General features: G+C 36.1%; 1 protein-coding gene across 2 annotated transcripts in view; it reads right to left on the reverse strand.

The window, feature by feature from the left end:
• Positions 1-19,214, reverse strand: part of LOC106883643 (uncharacterized) — a 307,035-nt gene that overhangs the window by 186,622 nt on the left and 101,199 nt on the right. The gene's annotated exons all lie outside the window — the stretch shown is intronic.

A 19,214-nucleotide genomic window follows, 5' to 3' on the forward strand; every position in this document is an offset into this window, starting at 1 on the left:
TGCTGGCCTTGTGCCAGAATTAGAAAGGATTACCCTCATTACCCAGTCAAGTGATTAACCAGTACTTTTTTTTTATTCTTTCAATTAATTATGAAAGTGATGAAAAATGTACATTGTAAAATAATTTCTGTCATTATTAAGCTAATGTTTGAAATTAAAATAAACATGAAATTTTAATGGAAAATATTAATTTAGATCTCTTTAACTCTTTAGCATTACTCTGACAGATGTAACACTTATTTATTCACATTGTTTTTAATTAATCAGGTATTATCTCTTTTCTTTAAAATTTCGATGAGGTGATTGTATATTTTTACTACAACCCTAAAATTACAAAATTACCAAAAGTATTAGGTTTTCCAAGGGGAAAACAAAAGAAGCTTAGAAAATCCCTTAACATAAGTGGTTGGCATTAAAAAGGGTATCCAGGTGTAGAAATCATGCCAGAGCAGACAGTTGGAGTCTGGATAGTTTCTGGCTAGCCAGCTGCATGTCAAACCATCCAACCCATGCCAGCATGGAGAGCAGGTGTTAAACGATGATGATGATGAAGATGGTGATAAGAATAATATCTAAAATTTGGTTAACTCATAGGTGTAAGAGAGAACCAAAGGTAGTCTTGTGTGGGTTGGCATCAAAAGGATTAGTCAAGTCATCATCATCATCATTTAACATCTTTCCATGCTGGCATGGGTTGGACAGTTTAATAGGCTCCAACAAGCTGAAGAACTTTATTGAGCTCCAACCACTTTACAGAATTTACTGGGTGCTTTTTTAGTGACACCTATACTAGTGAGGTTGCCAAGTAACTCGAAAGTCAAAGAAGAAAGAAGCTCCCTCGAGTGAGTCTGTAGTAGAGTGGAAGGTGGCTTTATGTGGGGTGTTGAGAGGCTAAAGTATGATATTGGGACAGACACAGGCATGTTGCTATAGAAAAGATATATAGTTACCTCAAATTATATTAGAGTGGATGGGAGCAGGTGGGAAGGACATACAGATGTTGGTGATGAGGTGTGTGTAAAAGTTCTTGGCTTTAAAGGTATCACGAAAGGTCTGGTTGGAGGCCAAACCTTCCAAGTTCTTTTACAGGGCTTAGAAAAACTGAAGGACCACTGCAATAAGTGGGTGAGTCTGAGAGGGGAAGATGTTGAATGAAATCATAAGTAACTGATTCTCCTGTATTTTCTTTTACCCAAAGCCAGGAACTTTTCAACACCCCCTTGTATACACACACACACACACACACACACACACACACACATATACAGTATAGATTTAAAAACCTTAGCCTATTATACATTTCACAGTGTCAGAACATCTTGTAGACCATTCCAGTTGGACGCAGAATTATTCTTTATTGAATACTTGCATATTTTTAATGTATTGTGAAATTTTAATATTAATTGGAAAAAAAAAAAGAAATAAACCAAATAAAACTTTTTTTAATTAACTACTTAGTTTCTTTTGTTTTCCTGTGTTAATTAATTTCAAATATAGATTAAATAAATATCTCTGTTCCTCTGTAATTAATTTTAATGTAAAATGGTTCACTTCAAATTAAACAAATTGTATTTGTAACATTGAAGGCACATGGCTCAGTGGTTAGAGCGTTGGGATCACAATCATGAGGTAGTGAGTTTGATTCCCAGACCAGGTTGTGTGTTGTGTTCTTGAGCAAGACACTATTTCACATTGCTCCAGTTCACTCAGCTGTAGAAATGAGTTGCAACGTCCCTGGTGCCATGCTGTATTGGCCTTTGCCTTTCCCTTGGATAACATTGATGGTGTGGAGAAGGAAGACTTGTGTCTTGGAGGGGAACTTTCTAGGTGCAATCCTATGGTCATTCATGACTGAAGGGCGGGGTAGGGGGTCTTTACCCTTTTTATTTGCAACATCATTTGTATTATCCCCCCCCCCAGTTCTAAAGTTTGGTTAAATGGTTTCCAATTGAAAATCTTGCATATCAAAAAAAATTCTTTTCATTGTGAGTGGGGTTATCCAAACTTAAGATCACATAGATTAAAATATGTTGCCTAATGGCACACAGCTTTTAGAATTTTCATCATCATTTTAATGGTCAGTTTTCCATGCTTGCATGTATTGGTCAGTGTTTATCGAGGTAGATTTTCTATGACCAGATGCCTTTCCTGATGCTAACCATCACCTCTTTCTAAGCAATGTAATATTTATTCCTAGTCAAAGGTGGCATACTGGCAGAATTGTTAGCATGCTGGGTAAAATGCTTAGCAGCTTTTCACCTGTCTTTATTATGTTCTGAGTTCGAATTCTGTCAAGGTCAACTTTGCCTTTTATCCTTTCGGGGTCAATAAAAAATAATTACCAGTTGAACACTGGGGTTGATGTAATCAAATTACCTCCTCTCCCAAAATTGCTGGCCTTGTGCCAAAATTTGAAACCAATATTTCTTCATAGCCAGACAAGTTCTTGCAGAATATTGGAAATAACTAACATTGCTGTATGGCACATCTATCACACAATGTCAAGAGAAGGATACGCACACACTCTTGTAGATATCCATACATATTTGACAGGCTTCTTTCAGTTTCCATTTCCCAAATCCCCTAACAAGGCTTTGGTTGGCCTTGGGCTATAGTAGAAGACATTTACCTTAGGTGTCACACAGTGGGACTGAACCTGAAACCACATGGTCAGGAGGCAAAGTTTTTAACCATAAAGCCATGCCTTAAAAAAAAAAATGGAATGTCTACTTTAGATAATATAGTCTTAGTTACATTGGAAAACAAAAGACAAGGTGGTCTCACCTGGAATGTCCTAATCTGTGGTTTGTTCAAGCTGAGCAACTCGGGGCTAAACAACAACTTATATCTCTCTTTCTCACTCACACATACACATTTGGACAGCAGGGTTGCTGGATTTCCTTTCATATGCTTTGTAGCCCTGCCTGCCTCTATCACTCATTCTTTTAGGGATCAACATTATAGAAATCAAATCCCTCCACACTTCTTCCCTACCCCTCACCAGTCGTCACCATTCTCCAATTACTTAAGCTGCAATGGATTACTCTGACAAAGCATTTGTTTGCATTTCACAAAAGAAAGAAAACTCTTAAAGCTCTCACTCAAGATCTCTCTCTTGATATCTTGTCTCTATCACTCATTCTTTTAGGGATCAGCTGTAAATGAGACGGACTTGTGTCCTGTTCAGAAGGTATGTTGGCCTTCCTGTCTAGCTAGCAGGGTGCCATCATTTGAAGGCTACGAAAATGCAAGGACATACATTTTGGCCTGCAGTTTATAACCACATCTGGTAGTCTTGTGTGTGTGTGTTTGTGCACACACAATGGTCTTTGGTGACCTGAGGCTATAATAAAGGTAACTTTCCTCAAGGTGCTGTAAGTGGGATTGAACCTGAAACCATATAGTTGGGAAGTGAACTTCTTAACCATGCAGGTCTAGCAACTGTGTAGTGACTTGTTTCACTTTGGGATTTATATTAGCTAAAACACCTTGGTTCCATCCACTACAATCTGTTACTATTTTTAATTGTTAGTCTTTCCATGTATTTCCTCCTCTTGCTTTTTCCTTTCTTTCTCTTAGCTTATTCTCTCTTTTCAATATCTGTCTCTTCCTATTGACTTGTTTTCTTTTCTCTTATACTATTTCTCAAATTCCTTCTTCTTCTTGCCCTACACTCTCTCTCTCTCTCTCTCTCTCTCTCTCTCTCTCTCTCTCTCTATATATATATATATATATATATATATATATATATATATATATATATATATATATATATATATATATATATATACATATATATATGTGTGTGTGTGTCTGTGTATAATGTATACATAATATATATATTCCTGCTACACTCTATCCCTCTCTTCCTCAATACAATACTGATGTATATGATAACTTAGTATAATATTGATTGATAACATTTGTACAAGGCTGCAATTTTTGAAGAGTTTTTTCTCTCTTTTTTTTTTTCCTTTTCTTTACTGCTTAAGAGGAAGAGAGCAATGCCCTATTCCCAAAACCTCTGAGTCCAGTGCTATAGAGGGGGATTATTCTCAAATCAGAGAGCTGGTCCCTAATGCTTGCAAAAGGATAAACCCTGCTAAAGTTACCCAAGGATCTAATATGTCCATTTTTAAGATGGATGTGATTTGAGAGAGATTAGGCTGCTAACTCTAGAAGACAGTGGTGTCATGTAGCAACAGTAGTATTAGCTCAATCTTGTTGAGTTCGAGAGTTATATGGATCTTGGGAGCTTAAAAAAATTACCTATTTGCACAATTGCATTTTTGTCCATTTACTTTCTCTTTCTCTTTAATATTTCTTGATGAATTAATAATTTTGATCTAAAATTTCTCTCTCCCCAAAAATTTTTTAACATCTAAATCAGGGATTCTCAACCATTTTTTATCCATGGACCCCTTTGATTACTATTTTATTTTGGTGGCTGCCATAGCTATTCCATGTTTAAAAACTAGTCTTATAGAAACTTCTTTTAAAATTCCTATTTTGTTATTCAGACATTAACTTATGTAGGCTGAACTGTGTAAAATGTTAGAGAAAGAAATCTAGCTGTTTCTTGCAATACATACCACTACATACATATAATGCAAAATCTTTTCCCGAGTTCTTAAAAAATATTGTTGTGGATCCTCAATTTACTATTTTGTTGCGTGGACCCTCAAAAATCTTATATGGACCTTGGGAGGGGGGAGGGCATCTGGACCCCAGTTGAGAACCACTGATCTAAATGAATGATAGGTCTTGTGTGTTATAACATTGATCATAATTATAAGGTTTGTGTCATTTTTTGTAACTACAATTTTCAGCTCCTTAAATTTAGTGTGATGGTTTTACATTCAGTGCTAGCACCACCTGGTGGCACTAAAATTCATTTTAGTGAATACTAGGAATTCAAGACATGTGGTGTTGAACTTTACAGCTGGAAAGTGAAGGCTGTCAGTAGACACTTGTGAAAACAAAAATATATAACTAATCAAGACTACGGCAAAACTGCTGTCCAGTGTGCAGGATGGATTTACTAATTGTAGATATTTTCAAATTTGAAATTAGATGTTGGTATCTGCATCCAAACTGACATTAATTGATGTCTGATGAAACTAACCAACTAAATTTGGTTGAGTTCAACTTGACCTGCCTTTAACCCTTTCAATACCAAACTGAGCTGGGACTGCTCATGGCCCTCTGATATAAATTTCCTGTTTTAAAGGGATTTAAATTAAATCCTTCCATCAAAATTTCATGTTAATTGATGTTCTAATAGCAAAATTAGTTTACTTAATTCCTCAGGCACCTCCTCCATAAGCTCCTATCAGAAGTAACCATAATTAGACTTTCTGGCCAGATTTCCAAGTGTAACCAACTGGTTATTATCCCTAAATTCTTCCTAATTTTTGAAATTCATTGAAACAAATGCAGTGCATTTCAATAGAAAATTAGTTTAAAAAGAATGGTTAACTGCCACTAAAGAAGACTTAAGAAGAGCCAATTTGGTGTTTTTCATTGAAGATGGTGGTGGTCAGTAGGATAGGAAACAATGGTGTTGCATAAGGCTTCCCCTTGATATTTTCCCACCATTTTCTCACTCTCACTTCCCTTCACTTTGTCGTTTGGCACACACTTAGAAACAGGAGGGAAATATGACTGTTTTTATACCCTTTCATAACAAACTCCAACATTGTTATCTGTTTTATCACCAGTATAAAAATCCAATATACAAGACAGCTCTTCCGTCCATATTCTCTTGTGTATTCATCATATTTATTAATATAATTTTAGTTTTATTTATCTATTTTTCCCTCATTTTCTTCTTCCAGTAGGAAGTGGAAAATATTTCATACAAAACACTTTCTGATTTATCTGTAAAAACCCACAACAACAACAACAGAAATCAATGGAGTATTGCGACACAGTCTGCATATTTGCTGCTGTTGTTGTTGTTACTTTCTCTAGTCACTTCTGCTGATTCAGGCTCCTGGCACGGAGCTAGCTGATCACCTCCCTACTACTACTACTACTACTACTACTACTACTACTACTTCATGTCCGGAGATGGAACCTGCAGATTCAGTATGCCGGATATGTTATTGATACTGTCTGCTGTCGTCTAGTCTCACTTGGACTCCCACTCTTTTTAGATTCTAATGAAGTGCATGTATGTATATGTGTGTGTGTGTGAGAGAGAGACACATAAATGTATATTATATATATATATATATATATATATATATATATATATATATATATATATATATATATATATATATATACACATACTTTGTGTATAGTGGCTTATAGTAGCAGTCTAGATTTTTTTTTCTCTTTTGGTGCTAACATCCCATGTACAGGTTTCCTAGTCTTATTCTCTTAATGCCTGCATGTTTGTTTGATCTCATACTTGTATATTCAAGGTTTATAGTCTTACATACAATACATTGTTGATACATAGCGTCAATCAGCTTCTTCATAAAGCTAGAGCAGTTTTACACACACACACACACACGTATGTATATATATATATATATACACACATACATATCTACATATTTATACACACACCCATAAGCACAGGCATAGCTGTAGGCTCTCTGGTAAGAAGTATGCCTCCCAACCAGGTTCCAGGTTCAGTCCTTTTGCAGCTCCTTGGGCAAGTGTCTTCTACTATAGCTTCAGGCCTTATGAGTGGATTTGGTAAGTGAAAACTGAAAAAAGCCTGTTGTGTGTGTGTGTGTGCGCGCTTGTGTTTGTTCCCCTAGTATTGCTTGACAGCTTGTGTTGGTGTGTTTACGTTCCCTGGCAAAAGAGACCGATAGAATAAGTACCAGGCTTTAAAGAAAAAGTGCTGAGATCAATTCATTTGACTAAAATTCTTCAAGGTGGTGCCCCAGCATGGCCTCAATCTAATGACTAAAACAAAAGATAAAAGATATACAACTAGCTTCTTTCAGTTTCTGTCTACCAAATGCATTTGCAAGACTTTGGTCAGTTTCAAGGTATAGTAGAATACACGTGTCCAGTGTACCATACTCTGGGACTGAACCTTAGAACACATGGTTCAGAAGCAAGCTTCTTAACCATACAACCACATCTGCACCTATTACAAAGAATTGCAAATCTGGAAGTGTCACTCGTTGGGTTATTTGCATTTCTTTTGTTTTCTTTTCTTTTTTCTTTTCTAAGAATATTTATGTTTCTGGTAAATTAGATCTCAATAGTTCCAACTAGCGTTTCCTTTACACCATTCCACTTTCCTTTTTTTATGTTAAAACCAACAAACCCTGTGCAAATACAACAGCACAATACACCACCTGTGATTCTATCTCCAGCTGTCACCAGTAAGTGAGTATGGTTTGCTTAAGAAGTGCAGTCCCGCTGCATGACACCTTAAGAAGACGTTTTCTGCTATAGTCCAGGCCACCCAAAGCTCTGTGAGAGGATTTGGTAGACAGAAACTGAGAAAAGCTCATTGCACTTGTATGTATGCATATATGAATTAGTACATCCAACCAAAATTGGGAGTGTTGTTTAGAAAACCATAGACTGCATTAACCCTTGTAGCATTCGGATTATTCTGTCAAATATAATTCTTATTTATTCACATTGCTTTGAATTTATCATGCATTATCTCATTTTAAAAAAATTTTTTTTTTTTTACATACATCAAATGGCTATGGAGGTCCAGTAGAATAAAATAGGAATCAAAGGGGTCTATAGGCAAAAAATGGTTAATAACCACAGATTTACAACAAATACTATTGAAGGAACTTAGAGGTTATTAACTGACCATTTGGTTCTTCCATGAGAACTTACAAAGTCTGATTATTAAATAAGGGCCAAAGATGAAAAACTGTTCTAGCCTAGGTCAGTATTAGCCTCTTATTTCTTTCAATTGTGTTTATTGTAAATAGTCACATCCAGAGATATTGCATATATTTTACTCCAATTTCCTTTTGTGACAGAAACAATATCATTCAATCAGGCCCTGAAGTGTCTTGCCCAAGAAATCAATGCTCCACCTGGTTTAAGAATCAAACCAGCACACCCTAAGCACTGTTATTCTCTGTGTGTGGGTACACAAAAGGATTCTTGTATATTTTATTTTGTTAAAGCCTATAAATATACCTAAAATAGAAAACTGCTCTGTGTGTGTGTGTGCGCGTGCGCACGTGCATGCATGCATGCATTATTTTTTTTTCCCTCCTTTCTCCCCCCCCCCAGAAAACCAACTGTTCACCATAGTGAAATTGCTAGTTCAGTAGCCATTAATATCATGTTCAAATATGTCTAGAATATATGTCTGGAAGAGAAGCAACCACATATGATTGTTTGTTTGATGTTTGATATTAGCTATGTCAGACAATAGCTAGAATGTAGAACATACTATATCTAGAACAATATACAAACTGCGACCATCTTTTCTTTAGTCTTTCTTCATCCTTGTCGGTGTATAAGATAGCAAACAGATCAATGACCACTGTTCCAATAGCTGGTCAGATAACACACAAAAAAAAATTGACAATAAAAATAAAAGATAAAAATAAGCCAAGTTGATTGATTACATTCTCCTTTTTAACAGTAGCCTCCTTATGAGATCTGGTTCCTCTATTTTCTCATATTCCTGGTGCAACGCAACTTCTGTTCAGTCGTATTTGTTTTGTTTTTGTGTGGGGGTATATATTTGTGTTGGTGTATTCTTTTTTACTCTTACTTTCTTCTTTTTTGCTCTGGCATCTTTACAGGCGTTAGATTGCAATCATGTTGAAGCACTACCTTGAAGGGTTTAGTCAAACAAATTGTTTCCAGTACTTACTCTTTTGTCATTTCTCTTTTTGCTGAACCACTAAGTTATGGGGATCATAATCACGTACAACTATCATCAAGCAGTGAGCAGAAGAGACGAACACACACACACGCATCCACATATGTAGGTGCAAGCATGGCTAGTTGCAGGCATAGCTGTGTGGTTAAAAAGTTTGCTTCCCAACTGCATGGTTTCAGATTCAGTCCCACTATGTGGCTTAATGGAAACTGAAAAATGCCTATTTTGTGTGCGTGCGTGTGTGTGTGTGTGTGTGTTTGCCTCCTCATCTTGACATTGCATGATGGGTGTAAATGAATGTGACCATCATATGTGCTGTCCTTCATTTCCAATCTTGCATGAAAACATGTCTGATCAAAAAGACACATTACCTTGCTTGGAAAGGAGTGTGGGTTGGTGACAGGAAGGGCATCCGGTTGTAAAAAACCTACCTTAATGAATTCTGTCTGACCCATGCAAGCATAGAAAAGTTTGTGAAAATGATGATGATTATCATCAAGGAGGAGCTACCAATAAAAATTTGCATAGTGTTATCAAACAGTTATTACTATCAAAAGCCATTGCTCCTGAACAAGCTTAAGATATTGATAAATCCTTTGTTTAATATTATCAGTGGTTATTATTATCTAAAAGAAAGACAGTGAGCTGGCAGAATCATTAGCACACCAGGTTTTAAAATGCTTAGTAGCATTTCGTCTGTCTTTATCTTCAAATTCTGCTGAGGTCAACTTTGTCTTTCGTCCTTTTGGGGTTGATCAAATAAGTACCAGTAGCATACTAGGGTTGATGTAATCGACTTAACCTTCCCCTGAATTTGCTGGGCATGTACCAAAATTTGAAACCATTATTATCTAAAAGATTCCATCCTTATTATATAGCTACCACTACATAAGAAGAACTCACTATTCAAATGAATAAGAAAACAATAGTGAAGTGTTGGACTTCAAGCCTTAGAACAGTGGCTCTTAAACTAATAAATGCTAGCTACCTCTTCCACCATGATATTTGGAGCATTTTTGCTCTTCTGCCTAAATTTGAAATGAATTCTTCACAATTCCTCTTGAAAAACTTGGAGTTGAATTGATGTTTAGATTAAGACAAAATCCTTTTTTTTTTTTTTCACCATTTAACATTCAGATTACTCTGTCAAATCTAATGCATATTTATTCACATTGTTTTGACTCAATTATGCATTATATCATAGCTATGAAATTTCAATGATGTGATTGTTCATTTTTACAATGACATAGTAGGGTAGGTGTGAGAGGTTGGATATGGTCAGTTCAAATGCTAATGGTTTAACCCAGAATTTACTTAATCTAGTTATATTGCTCTTTACTGTCCTGATAAACTCATCTTGGTATATTTATCAGCATAAAGTCAGTATTGCAGGTAAATTCCCAGAGTTTGGTTCCCTCAATCATTGTCTTCATATTACAATATTGTCTGTAGATGCTTTGCCAGTTTTTTTCTGAAGCCTAATCTCTTGCTTTGTTTTTTTTTTTGTTTTTTTGGTCAGTACAAGTATAGAAGACTAACATTTAACAAACTGAAGACTTCACAACCAGTCCTTTTTCATTCTGTTCATGCTGTATGCTGTATTTTTTAGTTACAGATTCTTTACAGTTCTTCTAGCATAGATCTTGTATAAATTGTTTCAGTTTTCCTTTGGCATTTTAATTCTTCTCGCTCTAATTCTCCTGAGTTCATTACATCCAGTCTTGTTTCATATCAATATTGATTGTCAGTCTTATGCTGAAAACAGATTATTTTGAAGCTCTCTTGCATAAAACTTAGAATCAATGTTTATTGTCCATCCTTTTTTCATATAGTTAATCTCTGACATAATTGGTGTTGTGGGTTGCTTCTCCAGAGTGATATATATGGCAGAAGTCAACCCATCACCATGTAAGACCACTTCTTTAACACAGTAGGTTCATATAAATGTTTCATGAGTCCAAGAAGTTTCTTTCCATGAATTTGCTTTGAGTGGATAAAGTGTTGCACAGCACAGAATCCACTCTTCAGTACAATCAGCTACAAAACCAGTGGCACAGCAGAAGTAGAGACAACCTGGAACCAACTGCACTTAGTTTTTTGTATGAAGTTACCTCCTCCTAGAAGGAAGTGCTAACAAGAACTAGGTGCCCTTCACTCCCAAAGTTATATATATATATATATGTGTGTGTGTGTGTGTGTGTGTATATATATATATATATATATATATATATATATATATATATATATATATATTGAGAGAGAGTATAAAGGAAGTCAGGAAGTATGAGATAAATATATTTATTTCACCAGTTGATATCTATAAGATTATAATCATTTTGCAGCCAAAATCATGGAAAAATAATTTATTTTAGTGTATAATAAATTATTTTGAATGTCTGCACTAGTGTATGTGTTATAAATTACATAGTACTATTGTACATTTTACAAGTTAATACAGGTATAGAAGGCTAGCTCATCAGATCCATAGAATATCAGGGTTACATCCATTCTTCAATTCCAATATACTTATACAAAAAGTCATCTTCAAAATATTAATGTGTGGTCCACTGGAGGAGCTTTTTTGTGAATACCACCGAATTAATTAAAAAATCCATATATTGTGCATTATATATATATTTTTTTTTTGTTTTGCTTTGCCTTTGTGAGTTACAAGTATCGCTATCTGTTGGAGTTTTAGCACTTTAACTGCTATTTCTAAATTTCGGTATGTAGTGAAGCAACTGTTGCTGATCCCTTAATTATGTTTTTATATATATATATATATATATATATATATATATATAGATAGATAGATAGATAGATAGATAGATAGATAGATAGATAGATAGATAGCTACGCACACACACACACACACACACACACACACACACAAACACAAGCAAGGTTCTGTGGTTAAAATGCTTGTTTCCAACTATGTGGTCTTGTGTCAAGTTTCAGTTCATGACACTTTGGGCAAGTATCTTCTTGAGGAATGGTTAATTGTGAATCGAAGTTAGAGGAAAGGCAAAGGAAAATAGGAGTGGATCATGGAGGTGGAGGTGGTTGGTAGCAAACATAAGAAGAGGAGGTAGTGGAAAAGCACATAGTATAGTTTCATGCATTGCAGTCATGTGATTTAGGGTTTATTCCCATTTCATGGTACTATTGATAGTTGTCTTCTCTTATAGCCTTGAGCTAATTAATTCTTTGTGATGGAAGCTATAAAAAGGCCACCATGTGTATGCATGTGTTAATGCCTTCCCCTTGTTTTGACATTTGCATATTGCATATAGTGTCACCATGCTGATAGTGTTGGTTTAATTCTGCTGTGGAAATTGATTCGGCTGGTGACTTTGTCATTTAAAGGAACAAGGGAAATTGTATCTTATTGGAAAAAACTTGTCTCATGTTACCTTCTTTAATTCCTTTTGACTCCATGTAAAGCATAGGGCACAGACAAGATATCTCCATCTGTCTTGATATCTAGCAATGGATTTCAGCTGTCCCTAGGTGAAGCAAACCTGTCAATGCTTCATTTTCTGTGGGCCATCTTGTTTTTTGATTTGTCATGCTTCCATTTTCTTCCTAAAAATTTGGTCTTGAACCTAGCCTTGATGTTCCATGTTCTCAGCAGTATGGTTGTCTTTGGTGAGAGATGATTGTTCTACATTATAATTTCCTTTCAGCTATCATTACATTACTGCATATACAGTCTCTAAGGATTGCTTCTCCTTACCAGGACCTGTTTCATGTTCTCTTATTGGTGTTTCAATAGCAATGTGAAACATTGATAGTGCAGAGCTACTAACCCAATACTCTATCACCTTGCCAGCCTCCTTTCTCAATCGGGCTTGGAACTGGCTATGGTGGAGATCATGTGACCATTACTAGAATAAAAGAAAAAAGAAGTAGGTATTAAAAGGGTGATGGTGATACAGAATTAGTCAATAAATGTATTTAGGATTAAAACATACTGGTACATGGATGACTCAGTAATACAGCTGTCTCCCACGTAACAGGTGTCTACCACCAAATGGAAGCCTGACCTATAAGATTAACCAAAGTCACATTTCCTTAGATCAATAGGAAATATCTATAAAAAATGAAAATGAAAAAAAGACATTTGTGTTTATAAATCTAATGACGTAAATGCAGTTTTTTTCACTTTTCAGATTTCGCAGGAGACTCAGTAAATATCAGAATGAATTTGATATAAGCAAGCTGTACTCCTCTGCCTTTTGATATTCACAATAAGCAAAAGGACAGGTAGTAATAGTCTTATTATAAGAGCAATTGCAAAAACGAAGAAGAATAAAAAAATAATTACCCCCACCCCAAAAGAATGAAACAAAAAAAAAACCTTTTTGTACAAGTTGGGATAAATGCCAACAACCATTTTTAAAAACACAGCTATTATTCCAAGACAACAGGAAAGCAGCTTAGCAAAAATTCACAGCATATTTTATATATATACATATGTATATATATATATGTTTTAAGTAGGAAACTAATATGTTAAGCTGACTGTATGCAATAATTGTTGTCTGCACTTAGCTTCAATAGATTTGGCATTCTGTTTAATGTAAGCTGTTGATCCACCCCACAGCAGGTATACGAGTATGATGCTGTGTACAGCAATGTGTTGTGTATGTTTTATGATCGTTTTATTTTTAAATCCCTGAGTGCAGTTTACAAAAGCACCCTACTAAACTTATCTGGTTGCTATAGTAATATATATATATATATATATATATATATATAAAATGCCATTTTTGTGCTGTTAAGTTTTTACTTTACCATAAACCTTCAGTGGGAATCAAGTTTCTCGTGTATCTTATGTTCAATTGATCAGTCACAGTAACCGTGTGCATGCTAGTGCATACATGCATCATGACTATTTCGGTATTGATTTCATTTTCCTGTTGGTCCTTCTTTTGTCTCATGAAGTTAACAAAACACTCTTCAGTTTTCCAATACTGTCACTACTTACAGTGCTACCAATTAGTGCTATCAGTCATTGTACGATGATGGGAACACCATCAGAAAGACAAACTGGTATCTGTGGCTGAAGAGGAGATAACTACTCTGAAATGCTTGCAAATCACAGTCCGAGTAGTTGGTGCTGTGAGCTGATTTAGGTGTATTTACACCATTTATCTACAGCAAGAAATTTTCTCCATGGTAAAAAAAAAAGAGAATGGCTTTCTTACAGGTTTGAATATGCCCCAACTATATTTCAACTGGAAATAACCTTGTAATTAACTATTTACAGTGGTGAAAATCATTCTCCTTTGAATTGACAGACTGAATGACCTGGGCTGCAACATTCTCAAGGAATGTTAATCTGTCCTATGTATCACTCAGTTAGTTGATGAGCTGTAAGGGTAAGATCATCAGCATATTCCTGGTCAGAGACATTCAATAGAACTGGACAAACATTGCGAGCTCACTTTGCAATTACATGGTTTTGAGTTCAGTTCCACTGGATTGCACCTTAAACAAGAGTCTTCTACTACAGTCCCATGCTGACCGAAGCATTTTTCTATATCCTTGTGAACTTTTTTAAAAGAAAATATAACATTTAAAAAAAATATATATATATAACATTATTTGATATGATTTCAAGGTTTTGTACTACTGGTTTTCTTTAGATTGTAATATTGGAACGCTTGGAACCTAGCATTCCGATGAATTCTATATGTATTTTGTATTCCCATGATAAAGGAATTTGACCTACAAAAATCTGTCCACTTTGATTTATGTCATATAGAACACTAATTAGGTGCACTGCAGCAAAGGTTTTCCTTTTTTCTTATTATATATATATATATATATATATATATGGGCTTCTTTCAGTTTCCATCTACCAGTCCACTCACAAGACTTTGGTCAGCCTGAGGTTATAATAAAAGACAATCATCCAAGGTGCCACATGCTGAGACTGAACCTGAAACCATTGTGGTTGGGAAGCAAACTGCTTACCACACAGCTATACCTGCACCTATATCATACATATAGGTGAAGATAATGTAGTCCAAGATATACAACTTGGAAAAAGATGAGATGGTCATGGCTGGAATGCTTTTGATCATGGGTCTGATACTTCAGAGCTGATCTAGACTAGAATACAACATTAATTATCACATAATAATTAACATTCTGCTAGACTTTGCTGTCAGCACATGAGAAAATGAAATGATTAGTTGGCAAAATCTAATACTGAGAATACTATTCCTCAGGTGTTTGATTAATACCTCATTATCATCAGGTAACTGCCTCTCTCTCTTTCTCTCTCTCTCTTTTTCTCTCTCTCTCTCTCTCTCTCTCTCTCCCTCCCTCTTTATTGTTCTTTCCATTCCTCTTGGGCTCTGTATTCTCTGCCCTACCTCTCCTCCCCCCGATCTTCCACCCCTTCTCCATCATTTCTATTCTCTCTCTCTCTCACCTCCATCTGCTCTTGTTTCCTTCTCCATCTTCTCTCTGTTTCCTGTATCTCTCTCTCTCTCTCACATTTATTCACTCTCCCTCTCCTCCTTTATCTCATCTCGTTCTCCTCTTTCATCTCCTTTCAGTTTCCGCCTATCTACTTCTCTCTGTTGTCCCTTACCCGTCCATCTTCCTCCTCTTCTTCTCCACTCTCCTACCCCACCATCTCACACACATAATTTAGAATATATTGATATTTATTCCATAAGCCACCTTTTGACAAGGTTTCAGTCTTTTGACATGTAAGATTTAATAACATACAGCCTGGACTATTGAGCAATTAAGTCATCAACTTCTTTCTTTTTTTACTTTCTTTTCCCTTCCTTTTTTTTTTTTTGTTTTGATTTAATATTCGTAATGTGTTTGCTCAAATCAAGAATTCATTCCAGCTAAGCCATCATTGGTGTCAAAGCCATATTCCGTTGTTACCATACGCTTCATTTCACTTAACATTCATTTTTACCAAGTTGTCATAAACAACAGATAGAAGGAATCTCAAAAAAGAGGAGAATCAGCTTCTCAACTAATAATTTTAAATAGAGAGCTTAACTTCATTGACTTTTGGTTTGGCACTGAGATGCATGTCATAATGATAATAATCCTTTCTACTATAGGCACAAGGCTTGGAATTTGAGGGGAAGGGGTGGTATATCACATCAACCTCAGTACTTGACTGGTACTTAATTTATCAACCCCAAAAGGATGAAAGGCTAAGTTGACCTCAGCAGAATTTAAACTCAGAATGTAGAGACGGATGAAATGCCGCTAAGCATTTTTGCCCATACTAACTATTCTGCCAGCTCGCCGCCTTAATAATAACCGTTTCTACTATAAGCACAAGGCCTGAAATTTGGTGGGAAGGGACCAGTTGATTATATCGAACCCAATGTTTCACTGGTACTTAATTTGTCAACCCCAAAAGGATGAAAGGCAAAATCAACCTTGATGGAATTTGAACTCAGAACGTAAAGATGGACAAAATGCTGCAAAGTATTTTGATTGGAGTGCTAACAAGTTTGTCAGCTCACCACCTTATGCTGAGTTATAATAGAAACAATTCAACATTAAACTGAAAGATTACTCAATATTTTTTGTCGAGTAATTCTTTAACAAGAATAGTGCTGACAGTGACTTCATTGGACTGTCCAATGGAGGTTAAGCAGGCCGAAACTTTGAAATCACTGTCAACATGAAATGTGTGTTAAAGAATAATAAATATATGTATGTTTGTGTGTGTTTCAGTGATTTGATATTTCATGATAGTTATAAGTATACATTACTGTCATACAAGGAGCAGCATTTGTTTCCAGTCTTCTGTGAAGACATGTCCGGCCAAAGGACTTCAATTGGAAACTTGTGAAGGTTGGCAACAGAAAGGACATTCAACCATAGAAAATCTGCCTCAATGAAATTCTCTCTAATTCATGCAAGCATAGAAAAATAGATGTTAGTGATGGTGGTGGTGGTGGTGGTGGTTTTGGCAGCGATGAGGCATTTTCCATTCTGGCTTGAATTTGGCAGGCCTTCTTAGGCAGTTGTCAACCTTTTCCAGTCACCTCTAACAATATGCAAGTATACCATTTAATCATTTAATGGTGCAGGCATGACTGTGTGGTTAGAAGTTTGCTTCTCAACCACATGGTTCTGGGTTCAGTCCCAATGTGCAGCACTTTGGGCAGGTGTCCTCTACTATAGCTTTGGACAGACCAAAGCCTTCTGATGGAAACTGAAAAAAGCCCTTCGTATATATGTATGTCTTTGTGTATGTTTTCTCCCCTCCCCTTCCCACCACTTAATGTGTTTATGTCCTTGTAATTTAGCAGTTTGACAAAAAGAGACCAATAGAATAAGTGTCAGGCTTTCCTCGCCATGATGGCCATAAATTGACTGTTAATTTTTCATGCAGATGGTCTCACTGAGTATTTTTCTCTTGAACATTATGTAAAAATTTCTCCACGGTTATGTCTTAAATCTCTAATACTGGTTCCAAATTTTGGCACAAGGCCAGCAATTTGGGGAGAGGGTTAAGTCAATTACATCCCCTCCCCACCAGTGTTCAACTAGTACTTATTTATCAACCCCCAAAAGGATGAAAAGCAAAGTCAACCTTGGTAGAATTTGAACTCGGAATGTAAAGATGGATGGAATGACACTAAGCATTTTTCCCAATCCTGTAACAGTACTGTCAGCTCACTGCATTCTTAAACCTCTAATATTGAGTTATGTTTTCTCTAGAAATTCTATAATATATCCAACAAAGATTTTCTTTTGCTTTAAGGAAATAAATCTTTCAATATTTTTGTAAGTGAAGGTAGTTCTTGGTTTGGATCAGTGATTTACCAGACATGGCACCACAGCCATTCCATCATGTCAAAGCAAGCCACAGGGATTAACGTAAGATTACATTCACACATTCATCTGATATTTCAATTTTGTAAAAGATCTCTCTTGCTGCCATGATTTTTTTTTTGAAGTGCTATCAACCATTTGGCTCAGTGTTTAATGTATTCAGCTCATGATGGTAAGGTTGTGAGTTCGATTCCTATCAGAGCATTGTGTCCTTGCTCCAGTCTAGTCAGCGAGCAAAAATGAGTTGTACCTGTAGTTCAATGTGCCATTCAGTGTGTCACACTGAATCTCCTTGAGAACTATATTAAGGGTATGTGTGTCTGTGAGGTGCTCAGCCATCTGCGCATTAACCTCATGAGCAGACTGTTCGGTTGATTGAATCAACTGGTTCCCTCATTGTCATCACCGACAGAGAACCAGAACATCAGCCAAAAGCAAATTAATTAGTGCATGTATTTTGGACTACTTAGAGGGCCACCTATGCTGTGCATTCCTCACATAGATTACTTTGTTGGTCGTATAAAATGCATATAGAACAACTATGATGTTTGTTCTTCCAGTGTATTCACACGAATGCTGGCTCAAATTGAAGTGACAGTCAGCAAAAATAGAAAGAATAAAAAGTGTATTTACTGTTATTTATTGAATTTCTTAATGTCTCGTGATATTTGGGGCAATGGGTCAACAGCCTGGATTTAGTAAATTAACTAATTCCTCGGTTACCCTCTTATCTTTTACTTGTTTCAGTCATTGGACTGCAGCCATGCTGAAGCACTGCCCTGAAGGGCTTAGTTAAACAGATTGACCCCAGGATTTATTTTTAGCCTGGTACTTATTCTGTTGGGTTTTTTTTTTTTTTTTTCTGAACTACTAATTTGCAGGGACATCAACAAACCCACATCATTTGTCAGGCAGTGGTGGGAAATAAACACAAGGACATACGTGCACACACGATGAGCTTCTGTACAGTTTCCATCTACTCCAAATTCATTCACAAAATATTGGTTGGCCTAGAGCTATAGTAAAAGATATTTCCCCAGGGTGCCTCACAATGGGATTGAACCCAAAACCACTCGCATGCAAAGCAAGCTTCTTAACCACACGGCCATATCCAACAGAAGACAGAAATGTTATTCTTTTATTATTATTCTGCTGGTCTCAGTCACAAGACTGCAGCTATGTTAAGGGCCGGGAGGTGAGGTTACTGTCTTGATAGCGTTTCTTTTAGTCAATTACATTGAACTTAATATTTTGTTTGGATATTTTAAACCAAAATAATGGTAGATTTTTTTTATTGAGAAGTAATGTTTATTGTCACTTTAATATGGCTGTTCCATAGGAACTGACCTTACTACCATTTTTAACCCCCAGGGGAAGCCTCCTCCCGCTGGTTATCAATGCAATCTGCACCCTGCAAGCAGGGGAGCAAACCACTACCATCTTCTAGCAGACAGCAGGACCACCAGTTTTGAGCTATTTGTGCTCTTCCTCAATGGTGGACACTTGTCCGCTAGAAATAGCAGTAATTCGCTCCAGCTTC

The sequence above is a fragment of the Octopus bimaculoides genome, chromosome 9 (genome assembly GCF_046866305.1).
Source record: "Octopus bimaculoides isolate indiv1 chromosome 9, ASM4686630v1, whole genome shotgun sequence".
Lineage (NCBI taxonomy): Eukaryota > Metazoa > Mollusca > Cephalopoda > Octopoda > Octopodidae > Octopus > Octopus bimaculoides.